At 32.4% G+C, this 19,666-nt stretch overlaps 1 protein-coding gene across 4 annotated transcripts in view; it reads left to right on the plus strand.

Moving 5' to 3' along the window:
- Nucleotides 1-19,666, plus strand: part of LOC145738821 (cytotoxic granule associated RNA binding protein TIA1) — a 106,925-nt gene that overhangs the window by 7,237 nt on the left and 80,022 nt on the right. Inside the window, exon 1 of one of the 4 annotated variants that reach the window (XM_081993900.1) lies at nt 18,874-18,946. The exons of the other annotated variants lie outside the window; for them this stretch is intronic. The gene's annotated coding sequence lies outside the window, so the exon portion shown is untranslated. Of the gene's footprint in view, nt 1-18,873; nt 18,947-19,666 lie in introns of those variants that run through there. 4 annotated transcript variants of the gene reach the window in all.

Here is a 19,666-nt window from a genome sequence, read left to right on the forward strand (position 1 = left end):
TATTGAAGACTGACAACTTCTTTTTGCCTTCAAAATGTCAAGTAAACGCCAGAAGGCTTCTTTCTGTCTTTGAAAAATCAAAAATGCTGCCTGAAAGCTTTCATTAAGAATTTCTTATTATCTTTAAAATGTCTAGTAAAAACCGAAAGGCTTCGTTCTGTCTTGTATCTTCAAAAATGTTGCCTGAAGCTTTTTTGAAGCATTTAGGCTTCTATTGTCTTTGTATAGACAAAAACGCCTATCTAAAGCCTTGGGGATGTCAAAACAAGTTCAGCATAGCATTTTCTGAATGCTTTCTTTAAGGCTTTTAGTTGTCAAATTAATACTGGAGGCATTTTAACGCGTAGCAATTGTCAAATAGAAGCTGGATAACATCTTATTGGAAACTGGAAGTTTCTTGCTGTCTTCAAGTTGTCAAATTAAAGCCGGAAGGCTTGTGTCTTGAATAGTCAAAAGAGAGAGACTTTGGAGAGTCAAATCAAGTGCTGAAAGCATTTTACTGTCCTTAAAAGCGTGCTCTTCTCCCTTTTCCATTCATGTTCTTTCTCATTTTCACACACATCATTCTTCTCAAATTTGAATCTTTTCCATCAATTTATAAATCAACCAGATACTCCTTTCCACCTCTTTACAAACCTCATACACTCTTCAATTCTTCCTCCATTCCAATTTTTTTCAACTATTTAGAACTACATATCATCCGTCGAGTTTAGCATTCTAAGTATTTTTAAAACTTGGTATTCAGCATTTGCCCATAGTTTGAAATTGTCCCAGAAAATTATGCACCTATACGCATGGTAAACTGTTTGTAAATAAATTTCCGCCGAATTAATTCCAAATTCAATTGCGGGATTTTTTTCTTTTCAATAACCCAAGCTAGACCCATTTCAATTCCGTACGTGGATGCAGGAGTGCACATAACTATTCTGAGTATTTCTTGTTTAGATTAACAAATGGAAATAAGGTTTTTGTTGGGGAATAAAATGCATACATTCGGGACGGCGTTGAGCATTTCGCATATTTAAGCCTTGAAGAAGAAAATTTTGATCAGAATTGAGTTGCAAATGTTAATTGAATTAGCAATGGGTAAATATGGTGGTGTTGGATTAGGGACGTTATTTTTTTTGTATGTGAAATTGCGTATTTTAAATGAAAAAGAGAAATATTTATAGCGAATCTGAGAGCTGTAGAATGTAATGAAAAGCAACTAATCAAATAACTTGACACGAACTTAATGCGTTTTACACAGTTTCAAATTAAATGTAATTGCTTTTTCTTCAGGTGCGCCCCTGACACAGCTATTCACATTAGGGAATTTATTCAATTTGCGACCTTTGATGCATTTACAAAGCACGTATTTTCGCTGATATATTGCCTTTTCGATTATAGCTCTCGTATTGCCTTAATTGATCAAAAACTCCATTGCAGCTATAATCGTGTTACATTTATTGTCCTGGTTTCAACACAGTGAGAGTAATTTTCACGGACCAAATGCAACAAAGTTCAGAATATAAAATACCCACTGAAAAATTATGTTTTCAAAGGGGTAGTCCTGAAACTCTCGGACGGTCGACTATTAAATAATGAACCCGCATGAACTTTGAGAAATGAGCGCTAATGTCTGAAAATGAGTTAATTATCAAAGCCGAATTTAGGGTGCCTTACATTTTGATTTACGGGGTTTCTCTTTTACTATTCCACTAAACACCTTCCGCTTGACACACCAGATTCACCAGTAAAACAAATACCAACGTAGATAATAGAAACACATGAATTGGGTTAGTTATAACTCAATAGTGGGCAAACTTGAAACTTAACTTAATAAATAGTACAACGTAAATCGTTCTCGTATTTGCATTGACAGAACAATATTATGGCCACATATCAATTTGAATGGAATGGGGAAAAGCTTTCAACGAAATTTATGTGGCCATCACCCTGCCTGAGAGCCAGCATGCTCGGAAGGCTTTAATGGCATGTTTTCCTTATTAAGAGTAAAACGTTCGATGTTACACAAAAAACATCTTTTGTACTGGAGAAAGTTGTTTGACGACCTGATACATGAACCAGAAATTTAGTGGGGAAAATTCTCGAAGGGCACATGCTTTTCTCTGCAAAACTGTAAATTTGCATCTAAGAGGTGGAACCTGAAATATATATAAGCATATGTCTGGCACAAGCCGCATTTACATATTTCTTTTTCGTACTTTCATATAAGTTTACATTATAGTGTATATTTTCCTGAAATACTACTCTATAAATACTGTTGTATTGGGAGAGTTCTTATTTCAACACCTGATGTGAAAGAATTATCAAGGGACAAGTCCTCAATAAAAGCTGTCTAAACCGTGTATAATATAGCGTTTTTTCCACTATTAAACATATTTTTGATGGTCATTTTATTAAAAATTTAGTATAACAACCAAATAACAACACGAAGAGACAACCTAATTTATCTCTCCTAATTTGTCTCTGTCAAGTCAAGTATATTTCATATGTCATATGTCTTAAATAAACATCACTCAAATTAACCGTCTTAAGCTCCGCTATACAGTGGAGTAAAGCAAAAATTCTATCTTAAAAATTGTGTACAGGGTGGCCAACCTGAATCACTACATTTTTCCTGCACTCCCTGTATAGTAGCATCTCTAACGGACTGTGAAACTTCTAGGGATGAGTTTAGCAGTGTTTTACAAACATTTTTGTTCTCTTTCAAATTCTGCGTAACTTTCACTATTTCTGAATTATTTAGCAAAAACTGGTTTGATTCAACAAATTTTTCAAATTTGAGCACCTTGTAACTCGGTTATTTTTGGGAATTCAGGGAGGTTGAATCACTCAAATTAACCGTCTTCAGCTCCGCTTTCCAGTGGTGTAAATCAAAAAATTCTATCTGAAAAATTGCGTACAGGGTGACCAAAGACACTCAATCACCATACTTTTCATGCACACACTGTATACTGGAAGAAAAACGGTCCTGCAAACGTATGGTGCTGAATTAAGGAGTTGTTTAGAAACATTTTTGGTCTTTTTTTGTAACTTTCACCGTTCTCGAGTTATTTAGGAAAAACTGGTTTGGTGCACAACAAAAATCAGTTGAATTTGTGGTCTGAAATTTGAACTCGGTTTAAAGAACAGTCAGGGACAAAATCGCCTGTAAAACCCACTTGGAGTCAGAAAATGATTGTTTTAAGCACATTTTTGGAATCCTCATTAAATTTCCTATTTGATGTGTGTGCCGTCTGTTAAAACTGCCAGAAACACAGTATTGGTAATTAACCGGTCAAATTTTTTGGTACGGTAATTTACCTACTAGATTAAATTTGCTGCAGTGATGAAATTCGTTCTTTAAGCTGCTATATGAATAAATTTTATTTATTCATAAATCCTCATTAATCAGGTTGATGGTCTGAATGGCACTTTCCTACATTTTCAAATTATCATTTTTCCATGAAAAACACGGGCATAGTAGAGACATGAAACTCCAATTGTTAAGTCTTGAATAATAAAAGAGCCCGTGTACAAGCTTAAGAGATCGAAAGGAAACCAGATCCAGCGGAAAGAGCATTTATTTATGAACAAACCCACAATTTGGAAATTTAATTCCAAACTAGGGCAAGGAGGAACTTGTTAAATTCGTAATAAGCTTGCTATGAATTAGCCGTAGAGATTGCCGGAGATTGTTGACCGCAGAGAGGATACAACACATATGACGTTCAATTAAACTTGAAAATCAAATTACAATTATAGATTGAACACAACCAGCAAAAATGTTGTTTCCAATTAAAAGTTTTTAGGTTGCATTAGGTATAATGTATCTTCTGAGAGAAGTTATCGTGATTATAAGAGCAAAAAATGAGTGATGTGTCTGCACACAAAAGAGTGTTTTAATGGCACCTATAAGAAAAGCACGTTTGCAACAGTTTATAAAAGAGATCTACGTGCCGATACTACAAAACACCCCATCCAGAATTTAGGCATTATATTTTAATGTGAATTCAGTAATCTACAGCTTTTCAGGGCGCATCGTTTGTTAATAATTTAACCGGGATTTGCCATATTCGGTGAAATATTTCTTAGTTTCTACAATATTTCAAAGCTCACATGTAATACCTATAAATTATACATAATAATACTTACCCTTATTTAGAACAGGTTAATATATTTTAGCTCTAGTGTCGCTATGAAACCGAAATAGCAGAAGGGTGAATATATTAATATTCCAAAATGAACCCCAAAGAATACGAGGCTTACGCTGTATTTGACCTGCGGTTTTATGTACATACTCTAGAGATTTACTTTTTTTAAAGTACGTTAAAAGAATGCATAATTTAACAACAAAATTCTAATTTAAAACTTAGTTAAAGGTCACGCCTAGCGCACACGTGTTCAAAGTGTTTGGCCTGCAGAGAATACCAAAAGTAATAAAAAATCATTTACCAGAAAAGGTCTACCGCAAATGGTAATTTCAAAAAGAAACAACAATGTTAAGAATCAAATAACGAACACAGTGCTAACCTTTCGATCGGAATCTCACAATGGCCAAGTATTTTCCGAATAGGGACTTAATTGTATTGGAACACAATAATAGTTAGGAACACAGCATTACGTTTTTATATCTGAACACTGTCGGAAGATTACTTTTTACCTGCTTTTAGAGCACTTCTGGAGGCTCCAATCAATTCGATTAAACTGCTTTTTATAGCCAGTAATTTTTAATGTTGCTATTAATTTGATGGATAAACACTTGAAACCTATTTTTCGCTACACCACAATATACGCTCCTCTCTAGAGTATCACAGTCCATATAGGCCATTAGTTATGAATTATACTAGAAATGTTTGGCTAAGCCCTTTTGGCTAGTCTCGACGGTTAATTAGCTTTACATGATGCAGTAGAATCGTCGCATACCGTAATGCAGTGGCATTTCGAGGATTAACCCGAAAGCCTTGGCAGTATAGCTAGGTGATGTTGTAATGATGGAACACTATACTATAGACACAAAAGCTGTTAGTCCTAGTTCGAGTGTGTCGGTTAGGTAAGCGAACGCCCAGTTTCAAGAATTTTCCCGGAACATTGCGAACGACAATGTTTACTTTAATGAATAACCGCATTGTTAAGTTCAAACAAATATATCTTATAAATCAGTATAATAAGCAACACTATTATACTACTAATTGTGTCTAATTTTCTTTACATTTTTCTTTAAATTTTTGAGGTTATTTTTAAAACGGTGCCACTTAAAACAAAACGGGCCCAAAATTCGTGTTTTCAGACCAAAATTAAACAAAATGGCCACTTTGACAAATTGAAATCCAATATTAGAATAACAGGCCTACAATTGTTGGTCTCTTTGACCATTTTCAAATTTTTAAAAAAAATTTAATTTTGAAATTTCACTTTGACTACCTAAATACCTTTAGGTTAATTGTACAAATATGGCATAAAGTGTAATTTTTCAAAATTTATTTTCCTTAAGGGGGTCACAGCCTGAAAACTGTTACAAAAATTACATATTTTAGAGGTTATTTCCAAAACGGTGCCATTTAAAGCAAAAGGGAGACAAAATTCGTGTTTTTCAGACCAATTTTAAACAAAATGGCCACTTTGACAAATTGAAATCCAATATGGTGACGCTTAGAATATAAGCCAACAAATACCAACATTTCAGTGAACTTTAGCCAAAAATCCCAAATAACTCAGTTATTTGAAACAATTTTCGGTTATTTGGTCTGTTATTAAACTAAAAACTGTCAAAATTACCTCCATGGAGGTGTAAAAGTACAAAAACTTTTATAGAACTATTTAAACCAGGTTCAAATACATTTATTGTGAGTTTTACTACTCTATGAAACACAATAAAAGGGTTTTGACTTTTGACTGCACCATTGGTTATTTGTGACGTAGTCTGGTTTGTGATTAAAGTTAAAAAAAGTAAAAAATTCCTCCACAGAGGTGTAAAACTACAAAACCATCTAGAGTAGGATTTTGACAGTTTACATGCACTACTGTGGTCTGTCATTAAAACTTGTTTTCATTGACATACATAAAAGTAGTGAAAATAAATGTGTCCAATTACTTTGAATTAAAACTTTTATATGCAGATAACATTGAACACTTTAATGAGTAAACAATGCGTACTATTCGTTCAACAAATACTGTTTATTAAAGCCTTTTAGAGGTTGATAAATTTGTGTTAATTGCATACAATATATTGATAATTACAAATACGTTGGAAGGACACGCTATACAGTTTGGAAATAATTAGGTACGTATTTGTTTTAAATAAAGAATAATTTGCTTTTGTAAAACAAAATTATTTAAAGCAGCTTTAAAGCAAATCTGTTAAAATTGTTTGATTCGTATTGTTACATACTTTATGAATTAAAACAATGTGTAATTCACCTTTAAAAAGTTTTTTAAGTATTTTATGGCATGCTCCAGTTTCTACAAAAATACCTATTTTATTGTTAACAAAAATAATACGAATTATGAAAGCACGGGTTTTATCTAGTAATCTTCAAGTTTGAAAAGGTTTTACTCAACTAACGTTTTTATTTCCAGTTTTTCACTAGCTTCAACCGAGCAAACTTGAATAGTTGAAAGCATTTGGAAGGAAATTTACTCGTTAACCCATATATAGCTTTTCTAAAGCTTGTCGTAATTATCTTATGCTAGTGTACAGGGTTATTCACTATAAATTACCCACCCCTTATCATCGTTATTATTGCTCATAGAAAAAAAAGTATATAAATATATGAAAATTGTAGAATTTAAACTGATTTTTCTTAAGATGCTATCCAAAAGTCAGTCAGTCATCACCCTGTATATTAGTACATTTATAAAAAGACGATTTTTTTTCTGATTTCAAAAATATATAATACTTTATTGTTATCGTACTGAGGTATTAATCAAAGAATAAATCAATAATAAGTAAATGTAATTACGGTATTGTGAACATGTGAGCACAAGTAGCCATGAAAACGGCAAACAGTGTTGCAGATGATAAACTGGTTATAAATAATACAAATTTATTTAAGCAATTTAAGAATTAAAACACAACAAACAAACTTATAAATAACTGTCAAACTTTTTATAAAAGATGTTCAAAGTGACCATCATTATTTTCGATGCACGTCTCCTAATATTAGGAAATACGTCCTGAATGACGTTAATATTGTTATTAAGTTTATTTATTTCTAATTGAATATGATCTTTAATTTCTTGAATAGTGTTAATATTATTGTGGTTCACTATATCCTTTAGAACGCCGCAGAAAAACGAATCCATGGGAGTTAAATCCGGACTGTTAGGGGGTCCTCATATTATCTGATAGTCCCATAATTCAAATCGAAATTGGAAAGGTATTGTTTAAATGCTCTCTAACGGCATTAAAAGTGTAATAATCGTAAAATATGTATTCAATAATCCATATACTCACATTGTAAATATTTTTTGAAGTTGGTATCCTGCTCGTATATACCACCCACCCAAAAAAGTAAAAAAAAATTATTATATTTTCCCAGGATCTCCTATTTTTTCTATTGAAAATTAGTGCCGTAGGAAATGATTCTGGAAAAATAATGGGGATCTTCATTTAGGTTGTGAAGAATATCCTGACAAAAGTCTAGCCTTTTCTCTTTTTGAGCATTAGTTAAAGTCTGCACTGGAAAATTTTGTAGGATCTGTAATTGGTAAAGGTGTCTGTAATAACTTTTATTTAATTGCTCAGCAGCGGTATTAATAGAAGATTCGGAATTTTCTAAAAATAATATAATTTGTCTAGCTAGATAGTTCTTTGATTATCAAGGTCTATAAGAGCGTCGGAGAACTGTAGGTAATATTTACTTTTCTGTAGATATTAGAGAACGTACGATCTGATGGTGTAGGACAACTAGGATACAACAAATTTCAATGTAACATTTAAATATACGAAGTTATTCTTTGTTACTATATTCCATTCTGATGGTTTAGTTAATGAAATGTCAATTATCAATAACAATAGTTGTCATGTCATTTTCAGTGTCTACTTATGCATTGTTCATAAAAACCGAAATTACATTATTCTGCGTTTTATAACTCAATAACGGTTTAAGATAAAGATAAAGTATTATATATTTTTGAAATCAGAAAAACACGTCTTTTCAGAAATGTAATAATATACAGTGTGATCCATTTAAGAAAATGCATCATATGTTTGTTTGATCCTGTAAACTGCGAATAAATGACTTTGATGACTTTTTTTTTCTGCGAGAAATAATAACGATGATAAGGGGTGGGTAATTTATAGTGAATAACCTTGTACACTTGAGTAATGAAAAATCTAACCTTCTCCATAATGAGCACGTTTATTGATCCTGAAGTTATAAATTTTATAATGTTAAAAAATTCGTATTCCTCGTCGTTCTAGCAAAAAATTATGTGAGCATAAGCATTCAAATAAAATTTTCTAGATTATCACCGGCGTTGGTTGAGGGCTTAATTTATTTATAAACGGCGTGATTTGAAAATTTACCGTTTCAGTCCGGTCAGAAATCCTGTTAAATTAATAATGAAAGAATCCCGCATTGAGTGCGAAAAGCGAGAGATTCCTGGCCGACACGAAGCAGATGGTAGAGAACTGACATTCGTGTTATAAAGTGGGTATATGGGGACAATTTAATTGTATTAAAACCCCGCCAAGTGCCTCCAATATTTTTATTATACAGTAACTTTCTGGGTGTTTCATATAAAAAATCTTTTGGTTCGATTATCAGTGGGCAAAAGTGTTATCATATTAACTTAAATACGATACAACATAAATGGCTAAAAGGCAGTTTTTATCTGTTCATTTCAATGAAAAACTAATTAAAAAAAAATTTATGGAAATTTCATGAATGTTATACATATAGAAGCTTGTTTAGTTGGTGATCAATTAGGGTATAAATTAATTTGTTGGGAATATACTGTGACTGTCATAAAGCATATATTAAAATATCATTATGTTTACAGGGTTATTAACTCGTTTATTAACAGCCCTATTTGTAAATGTATTGTACAGGGCCCCAGTCAGGGCTTCCATTAAATTAATAATTAACGAGCCCCAACAGAATGCGAAAGGCCAGAGAATGCTGACCAGCATTCAAGGCGAGAAACAGATGGCACCAAGTGTACGAACCAGCTTATATGAGAGAACATAATTTCATTAAGTCCTAACGAAACACTGTCCACACTGCCTGCATTGTGGGAACATTAAACAATTTTTCTTTGTTCCTAGCGTATATATCAAATAAATCAGATTCTTCCTAGATTAACAGGGTTTATTTTTTTAAGCAATTAGCAAAGCTGCAAATATATGTGTGAGTAGCAAAATTATTTCGTTCAATATTTGCGTGACAAAGAGGACACCCTATGAAGTGGTTTATACTGTGGGAATATAATTTCATTAAAACTTAACGAACCCCGGTGTTTCCCATTTTTGAAACTTTTTCCTGTTCAGGTGCTCTGATGTAGTTATAAAACGTTTTTGAAATTTTGCTGATTGGATTGGCTTCAGCTGTAAAGGAGAAATTCATTAATTATTTCAAAACTCCTTTCCTGTGTTGTCTAGTTATATTGGCTGTGTTAGGACGAAGTGTTGGGCAATCAAATTACAAAAAACGACCGTAAAAGTCTCATCTTACCACAGTAAATAATTCAAACCTCAAGTACTGACTTAAGCATACAACTACAAACGCTCCCCCTGTATTAAAAGTGGCTCAATATACATCCGGAGCGGTCCGTTTTCATTTATTTACCATACGTACCATATCTTCACGGGATCGTAGTCCAAACACCGAAACTCCAAGTATCCAACTTTGAATCCCGGTGGCCCTTTAGATCTCCCCTTTTGTCATAAAAACCGCAAAATACTCCCCAGTAGCTCTAAAGTACGTCACCCGTAAATATTGTACAAAAAGCCATTCTAAAGTTTGGGATGGAAGCACGGATTAGTTGCTGCTATATCAGCAATGCAGATAAACTCAAAACAGAGTTGATTCAGAGTATAATAGTTTTAAAATAAGCTCTAAAATAACCTAAATATCATCATTCCAGTACTATGTTACAAACAACCATTGAACAGTATGGAGTAAAAAACAACATCTAAAATGAACTTTTGCCTCATATACTCTGGAATTATATTTTTATGTTCCTTGGTCCTCTAGGGATATAAATAATAACTCTAAACCAAAACAAAATATCTAGGAACTGAATAACTATTCGGTTTTAGTGCTTTTTTGCCTGCCTGACCTTTTACATTGAACCTAGGAATTTATGACACCTTCAGGGAGGATTTTTATAGTTACATTCTAAGCAACACACCTTGGCCCTGCAAATATTAAAGTGAGGACAAGTTTTATGTGCTACAATTAGATTAGTTTGGATCTTTCATTGTTTTCTTATGTTTTTTGTTGTTCAGATTTTTACTGTACTGACAATTTAAGTTTTATGTAAGTCAGAACCTATTATAAAACTCGTCACCTTCATCACTTTGTTAGTAAAATGTCTGCACTAGTTTTTTAGCAGTAACTCATTAAAAAGCAAATAAGGACTAAAATCGTTAAAAGGAAAATTTACCAATTGTACAAGTAAATTTTAATGGTGTGGTCTAACTCAAATTTGCTTTAATTTTCCTGTCAGGGCTGTCATTAATTTGAAAAGTCATAAATCTGAATCACTACATTTTTAATGCATCCCCTGTATAGTAGCGACACTGACGGACTGTGAAACTTCCAGGGATAAGTTAGCAGTTCTTTATGAACATTTTTGTTCTCTTTCAAATTTTGAGTAAATTTCACTATTTCTGAGTTATTTAGTACAAACTGGTTTGATGCAACAAATTTTTAAATCAGTTGAAATGGTGGTTTGAAATTTGAGCACCCCGTAAGTGAGTTCAGGGAGGCTGAATCACTCAAATTAACCGTCTTCAGCTCCGCTTTCCAGGGGTGTCAAGCAAAAAATTCTATCTTAAGAATTGTATACAGGGTGACCAAAAATAGTCAATCACCATAATTTTCATTAGCACCCTGTATACTGGAAGCAAAAACGGTGTTGGGTTAAGGAATTAATTAGGAGCATTTTTGGTCTCTTGCAATTTTTTTGTAACTTTTACGGTTTTCCAGTTATTAAGGAAAAACTGGTTTGGTGCAACAAAAATTTAAATCAGTTTAAATTGTGGTCTGAAATATGAATACGGTTTAAAGGACAGTCAGGGACAAAATCGCCTGTAAAACCCACTTAAGTAAGAAAATGATGATTTTAAGCATATTTTTGAAATCCTCATTAAATTTCCTATTCAACAACCTGAAAAAACACTATAAAATTTGGTACAGTCAGGGAGAAAGCGGTGTCAAAATTTGAACTGCCAGAAGCACAGTATTTGTAATTTACCAGTAATGTACCGGTCAAATTGTGACACTGAAGAAATGCAAAAATTCAGATTTTTACACCTCAGTTATATCAATTTATTTTGTCTAATATCTGGTGGTTTGATCTCTTCCACTTCTTGCTCAACAATATGATAAGTTGATTTTTAATACCTCTTTATTGTAATCAGTTTTATTTGCCTTATTTTGCTGTTTAACTTAAAATTTTCAAGAAACTCCAGGAAATTTCTCCGTTGTGAACGTCGTCTATCGATTTCCGTGTTAATCTAATTGACGCGACGTATCGAGCCCTCGAGAAAGCATGGAAAGGCCATTCTTAAAGATTGTAACACAATGAACTTTCGATTAGCAGGATCAGGCATAAATTGTAGGAACAAAATGAACAGTTAGAGAAATTAGAAAACATCAAAATTGCTTTAGTTGAGATTCATAAGCATCAAGAGGATTAGGTTTTCAAAAGTTAGCGTTTAATACACTTTTAAATACGCTTGAGGTTTTGTTTAGACTGTGACGTACAACCATAAATATATAATGTGTTGTTTTAAATTAAATGCCAAAACTATTGAAAATATTTTGTTCCCAACTGGAACAAGCATGTGCTTTACTTGTACATGTAAATAACACCGGGAAATTTTGCGACAACGCTAGCAATAAACTAAATGCGCAACAGTCTACAGTTGCCATAAAGTTTTAACAGTGAGCCATGCAGTGCAATTACAATTTTCCATCCTGACAAAAAAAAAATAACTGCAAACTCTAGTTCATTGTTTGATTGCCTCATATTTCTTCCAAATTAGTCCGGTGCTCTGATTGTTTTTTAAGTTTAAAAGTTTAATTATTATTTGTCAGAAGTAGCGCAAAAAATTGCGCTTGTTAAAGGTGATATTTGTAACAGTCAAAAATGTAGATCTAAAGAAAATAAGCTTCAGTGACACAGACGTGTTGCCGTAACCAGGGGAAATATAAGAAAAGCAAATCTTTGCAAATAAACGGGACTCTACAATACGGAGAAAATATATATCCATCACGTTTGTTTAGTTTGTATTTACAGAATGACACGCTCGAGAACATCATTATGTTACAGGAAGATTTTGCTAACAAGAAAGTTTAGGACTAGTACCACAGCGTCATGTTGAACTAAATCAAATTGATTTGTGCAAATTGCATGGCTGACTGTAAAGCGCTTTAGCAAATTTGTTAACTTTTATGAAAACATCCTACAAAGCTGAAGTTTAGCTGCCGGATTCCCTTAACTAATGGTTTTGCAGCAATAAACCCTTTGACAGTAACAGTTTGAGAAATGTTTTCATCTAATTAAAATTAGGGCTTTTTCTTGACAAAGACTCGTTCTCTGACGATCAGAAAGAGAAAGTTAAAGAATAATATCCATCAGAACATCTTTTAGGCTGAAATTAATTAACAAAACACTTTAATGAGCAACTTGTACATGAACCAATGAAATTAACTAACTATTAAAAACTTTTCACTCTGATAAGTTTCTTTGAATTTGTGTCATTCAGCTAGCAACAGGGATAAACCTTTTTGCTCAACTCTCAAAACTAATTTAACTGTTATTATCGAAGACAAGCTCTCAGAACTTTTACAACATTCTTATAAAGTGAATTCTACTTTTACATAAATTATTTGCAAGTTAGTTGGTTATTAAACATGCCATAAAAATTTGATGGTTGCTGCACAATAAAATTTATTCAAAAACAAAAATTTTCTTGTAAGTCATTTATTTTAGTTGAATCCTACTCTATTTGGTACAAAATACACAATTTGTCAACATGTATTTCTGACAGGATTTAAATAAACTGGAATAAATTTGTTTATTTATTAAGACACTCGAGTAAGATGATAAGAAGATCCGTGGTGTTGAGATGAAATTAGTAGACTAATTTATTCATTTATAAAGTAAACCCTCTCAAACACTTTCTTACTTGTGTTGGTGCGTAGGAATTTCAACTTTCCCCACGAATTTAAGTACTTGCTTTCCAGTTTACCTTCTCTGCGGAAAACTACAATTATAAATACTTTTTTTTATTATGACAAAGTCATAGCCAGTTTGAAATAACAGCGTATAATTAAATTAAAGCTAATTGCGTTTGCAATTTGTTTAGACTTGTAGTGCTCGTTCTTTACAACGAATTATTCAGAAAACTGCACTTTATTTTAAAGTGTTTTTGTTTAGAGTAATTAAAATAAACGTTTTATGGTGGATGCTAAGTTTAAAAGGCATCAGATTCTAGTGTATCAAAACAGAAATTAATATTTCTCCAAATCGAAACATACATCAGATCTGATTTGCTACACATTCCCTAAGGACTATTAAATTAAAGCAATTTCCGAAGTAGCCAAAAGAAATTACCTGCTTTCGCAAATCAAAGAAATCATTTCTGAAAGGTTTCTTATGTTTCCGTCGAAAATGAGTTCGTATTCGTAAACCGGTGTATATGGTATTTCTGAAAGATTGATATTGAAAGTGCATGCCCCGATAAGCTCTTCTTAGATAAGTGAAGTTGAAACTTTTCGATTCGCATTTCAATGCAAGTTGTTAAAACTTAAAGCCAAACGAGTAATCCTAAATATTCGATTACATTGAATTTACTTACTTGAAATTATTACCACTAAATCGGTTAATGGGGACACATTTTTGAAGTTTGCGATTACTGTACCGATGAAAGTCATTAGTGTTTAAAAACGCATTTGACAGATAAATAGAAATTGCGACGGTTCATTGGGAAAGTCCGAGCAAGTGCATCCTGAATACTAATGAAACTGCCTATCATGTAAAAACGCTTTTTTTCAAATCAAAAATGGTTAATGGACTATGAGCTACATTGAAATAATTCTTGATTTATAGGTATAGGTAAATGCATATACCATACAATTTTTAGTTCTTTCTCTAAATGATACATCAGTCAAATCAACATCAAAATAAAAATAAATTTATTTTACACGATGGTAATGATAAAACAAAAATTTGCTTTACCAAAACTGTAATCCGATTATTTCCTACTAATACAATATTAATAAATTTTAAACATAATTCGTTATATGTTATTTATTTGCTTTACAATTAGTTTAACGTTGAAATCCGGTTAATTCCCAGCGGTTTCAGTAAATCAGCTCGGTTTTCTCGCAAAAAAAAGTTCAAATTGCACTTTTATCCCAAAATATTATGGTTGAATGCTTATTCCAATAACATGAAACAAATCAGGCTTTTTTTGGAGGGCAATTGCGATTCAGGGAAATGCTCGTTTTAAAATTTAATATTAAATGGGGAAAATAGTCAAAGGGGAATTAATAATCTATAAATTTTAGTTTATGAAAGGGGAAGTTGATCTTTCAATAACAAATTACACAGACTGACCCATAGTGGCTCTCTATAGGGTAACCTAAATAATATGGTTTGTACATGTTCGCAACGTTGTGGCTTGTATAGTTTCATAGCAATTATTTTGACACTTGTCACGTGACGGTCTATGTTAATATTGTTCCAAAATCACGTAACAGCTGTCGAGTAAACCACAACTGTCAAAATACGAACATTCAAGCCATAAAACTACCAGAATCAAAGTCTCAATTAGTCAACTTCCGTTGTTCGTAACGTTGTGGCTTGTATAGTTTTATAGCAATTATTTTGACAGTTGTCACGTGACGGTCTATATAAATGTTCAAAATCATGTAACAGCTGTCTAGTAAGCCACAATTGTCAAAATACAAGAATCAAAGTCTCAAATAATCTACTTGCCTTGTTCCTAACGTTGTGGCTTGTATAGTTTTATAGCAATTATTTTGACAGTTGTCACGTGACGATCTATATTAATATTGTTCCAAAATCACGTAACAGCTGTCGAGTAAGCCGCAACTGTCAAAATACGAACATTCAAGCCATAAAACTACCAGAATCAAAGTCTCTAATAGTCTACTTGCATTGTTCGTAACGTGGTGGCTTGTATAGTTTCATAGCAATTATTTTGACACTTGTCACGTGACAGTCTATATAAATGTTGTTCCAAAATCACGTGACAGCTGTCCAGTAAGCCACAACTGTCAAAATACGAACATTCAAGCCATAAAACTACCAGAATCAAAGTCTCAAATAGTCTACTTGCATTGTTCGTAACGTGGTGGCTTGTATAGTTTCATAGCAATTATTTTGACACTTGTCACGTGACAGTCTATATAAATGTTGTTCCAAAATCACGTGACAGCTGTCCAGTAAGCCACAACTGTCAAAATACGAACATTCAAGCCATAAAACTACCAGAATCAAAGTCTCTAATAGTCTACTTGCATTGTTCGTAACGTGGTGGCTTGTATAGTTTCATAGCAATTATTTTGACACTTGTCACGTGACAGTCTATATAAATGTTGTTCCAAAATCACGTGACAGCTGTCCAGTAAGCCACAACTGTCAAAATACGAACATTCAAGCCATAAAACTACCAGAATCAAAGTCTCTAATAGTCTACTTGCATTGTTCGTAACGTGGTGGCTTGTATAGTTTCATAGCAATTATTTTGACACTTGTCACGTGACAGTCTATATAAATGTTGTTCCAAAATCACGTGACAGCTGTCCAGTAAGCCACAACTGTCAAAATACGAACATTCAAGCCATAAAACTACCAGAATCAAAGTCTCAAATAGTCTACTTGCAATGTTCGTAACGTTGAGGCTTGTATAGTTTCATGGAAATCATTTTGAGAATTGTCACGTGACACGTGTACCAAAATCAATCAAAAAATGAAGAAAAATTATTTACTTGCAATTAAATTTTAATAAAAAATTTTGCCTACTTTTAGCATTCAAACAATTTATTGTGTTACATATTTACATTATTAAATACTGATGTGATACATATTTGCAAGTTTTATATACAGTTATAGTTTTGTATAACTAACTCTCCCAAACGTGCAGGTAGTTTACACAGCTTATCATTTTATTCACTAAGTTCTTTCAAATCTCTTGTAATTTTAGTACGTAATATAATGCCATGCTTTAAATGTCCATATTTGTAATTAGTCGTTTCCATGAAAAGCTTGGGATTAAGTTTCAGTGAAGATTACGGAAACATAATTTCTGTTCCGGTTGTGTTTGGTATTCAAACTTGCCACCAAACCATATTCATATAAATAAAGTTTACTTATGCTAAAAGCTTTGCTAATACCATGTCATATTAATGATTTTAGAGAGGTCAATTACAAACTGGTCTCTTTTAAGTAAATGTGTAATTTCAAACAAAACGTGTTGAAGCTTTTAGTTACCTTCATACTCTCTATCTCTAATTAGAGGAGCTTAGCAAACATTAATATGCAAAATAGTTATTTTATCCAGGTAATTTTAAATAATCAGCAAAAGTACCCCCTTTTACTCTAATTTTATTCATTAGAGTTTAAGAAAGAACAAAACAACGTTCCATAAAACTCTTTCAAAGCAACCCGCAAATTGTTTTTTTTTTTTAGAAAAAGCTCAGTCAGTGTTAATGTGTTTTGGATATCTGCAAATTGAGAGAGCATTAGTGTAGCACAGAAAAAAATAAAAAGAAAAAAATAAAAAATAATAGCAACCATGTTTCCTTTTATTACAAAGCTTAATTGAATACTGACATAGCATGTTCTATTCGCAAAACACCACCGGTAATAATCGTTACAAAAGGGAAGCAAAAGCAGCCGGTCTGCTTGCTAATGCTGGCGGCATTGTAAAGTAATTTTTTTCTGAATTGCTCGCTTGAACTGTTTTCACGAAACTTGGGGATTACTTATAAAAAAAAAAAACTGGTTGTGTTAATCTAAACGGTAAAACAAAAACATTCATATATTTTTAATTACTATTAGAAGGAGGCTGGATAATGAACTAAAACCTAATTTATAAACGACTAAACAAGTTCTGATACGGTATAAGCGGAAAGAAAATTAAAAGCAAAATATTCCGTTGAGCCACAACTGTCTGCTTTTAATATCTCCTTTTATCCCTAATTCCGAAAGTTGTAATTATTGTCAACTGCGCTTTAGCGCTTTAAGCTGGCAATATATAAAATTAAAAGGCGGTTAAAAGAGGGTACGTATATCGGGTCCAAAGCTCCAACTTTGTTCAATCGCCAAAGATGCAAATTAGCTTATTATTGGCTCGCAGGGGGGTGTGACAAAACCAAAACTTTTACTTAATCCTAAAACTTGGATTTTTCCGTTTTTTGGTTTAGTGTGACTAATATACAGATCTTATGTAAAATTGAGAAAAAGTTTGTATAAAATCACATTTGCTCAGAAATAAGTAGTTTAGTTATGTGATATACTCTTAAGGGCATCGGTAAAGCAAAACGTCTTATGGGAAATTTAATACATTTTATGACAATCTTTTTAACCCAAAATTTTTCCCTTTTTAATAAAATGCTAAAATTACCATAATTTTCAAGTCACTATTTATGCTACCTGCAAAACTTTTTTGGTGACAAAAATAAATTTTGCACATTCCTTATTATTATTTGCAAACTTTCTTAAATCATCTTGACAAGGAAAACGATTTTCACAGACATAGAAAATTGGGACGTCATTAAAAACTTGTACAGAAAATTTCAAGGGTAAAAACTCAAAGTAGAGTAATATTTTAATAAAATGCATTTTAGGGATGGTTGATTCGAAGTAGTGATAAGTAAATTACCGGTCACCAGGAAAATTTGAGTGGTCAATTAGTAGTAAATTACAAATACTATCTAATACTGTCTTTTAATGAGGATTCCAAAAATGTGCTTAAAACAGTCATTTTCTCAGTCCAAGAGGGTTTAACAGGTTGGTTAAAAGTAATTTATATTAATAATTCTTAAGAAAACATTGACAAAAACGAAAGTAAAAAAAGCTTAAAATTACGATACAAAAAGCAGCAAACTGAAGGAAAAGTAATTGCCGCTGCGGAATATACTCTGTACGTTAATGCATCTCATTTAGTATGTTAGTAGTTGCTGAAATACTAACGAGTCGGCATACATGCTGCAGGAAAATTTAACCATAAATTAAGTATGCCACCTAAATAATTTATCACATGGAAACTTTTTAGTATAATACCTTGGAAGTCATGCTTTAGACATAAAGTCATGAGATATTTCCATAAACCATTTTCCTTTTTACTTTTGTGATGAAGCTCCTAGTTACCTGGAGCATCGCACGTGTCCTTTTTTCTACAAAATTCGACCTTGTTGAGATCTTATAAACCGGTGCAAAATTAACCTACAGGGAAAACGTTTCAGTCCTCTTAAATTGCTTTTGGGTTAAAGGTTTATTGACATGTCAAACATTTCGTCAATTTTAATTCCTGTTTATCCGACGATTAAACAACAATTCGACATTGGAGTGTCCGAAGTGCGAACAATGTTACACTGTGGTATTGTTAACCAAATGAATTTTATGAATACCTTTCACAGTTATTCAATAAACTATACTTTAACCGCTGTGTATTCATGCATTCAAATTGTTGGTCGGTAATAGACAGTAGAGACAATGGCAGTTTGACCGAATTGCAGTACAAAAGCCTCTCTAAGTACGTATAATTTAATTAAACTTACTTTTATATTAAATGTTTTGATTACATTATAGTGAAAACCAAAAAAGGTATTTGCGGCCATTTCGTTGACATGCAGAGGTCGTTTTAGTAAATATGATTTAAAACACCGGAATACAATACGCGAAGAGCATTAACCGCAAATATCTGCATTGTTGACACGATAAATAAAATATTTTAGCGCGGTATTTTTCAAATCATCCGACATTTGGTCTGAAAAATAGTTCAAATGCGTTTTGTGTCACATAAAACCTATAAACAATGTTGATGGTGTTTCCAAATAGAGATAATTCAATTGATTGGCAATATTTTTTAGAGTTTTTACTCTGATCTAACTCTTCTGGAATTCCAAATGATTTGATTTATGTGCACATATATTTTGTCAGTGTACTTTTTTGCCTTTTATAGGGTTTTAGATCCTAACGGAAACGATATTATGATATATTACCTAAATGCACAAAACATGAGAGTTTTTTTTTTAAATTGTTATTAATTATTATAATAATGTAACTTTTACTAACTGAATTTGTTGTTGCACAATGATGCATTAAACTAGTAGCGCTATTAGTTCAAATATTCTGCATTATTTACGATCATACTGATTTGTCTTGTATACATTATTTATGGTGATACCAAACATATTAAATGCCGGTACAGTAATAATCAATTGATTGATCTGATTATAACTACTTTATGGCA

This window comes from Ips typographus, linkage group LG16, assembly GCF_016097725.1.
Source record: "Ips typographus isolate SLU linkage group LG16, UJ_Ityp_2.0, whole genome shotgun sequence".
NCBI lineage: Eukaryota > Metazoa > Arthropoda > Insecta > Coleoptera > Curculionidae > Ips > Ips typographus.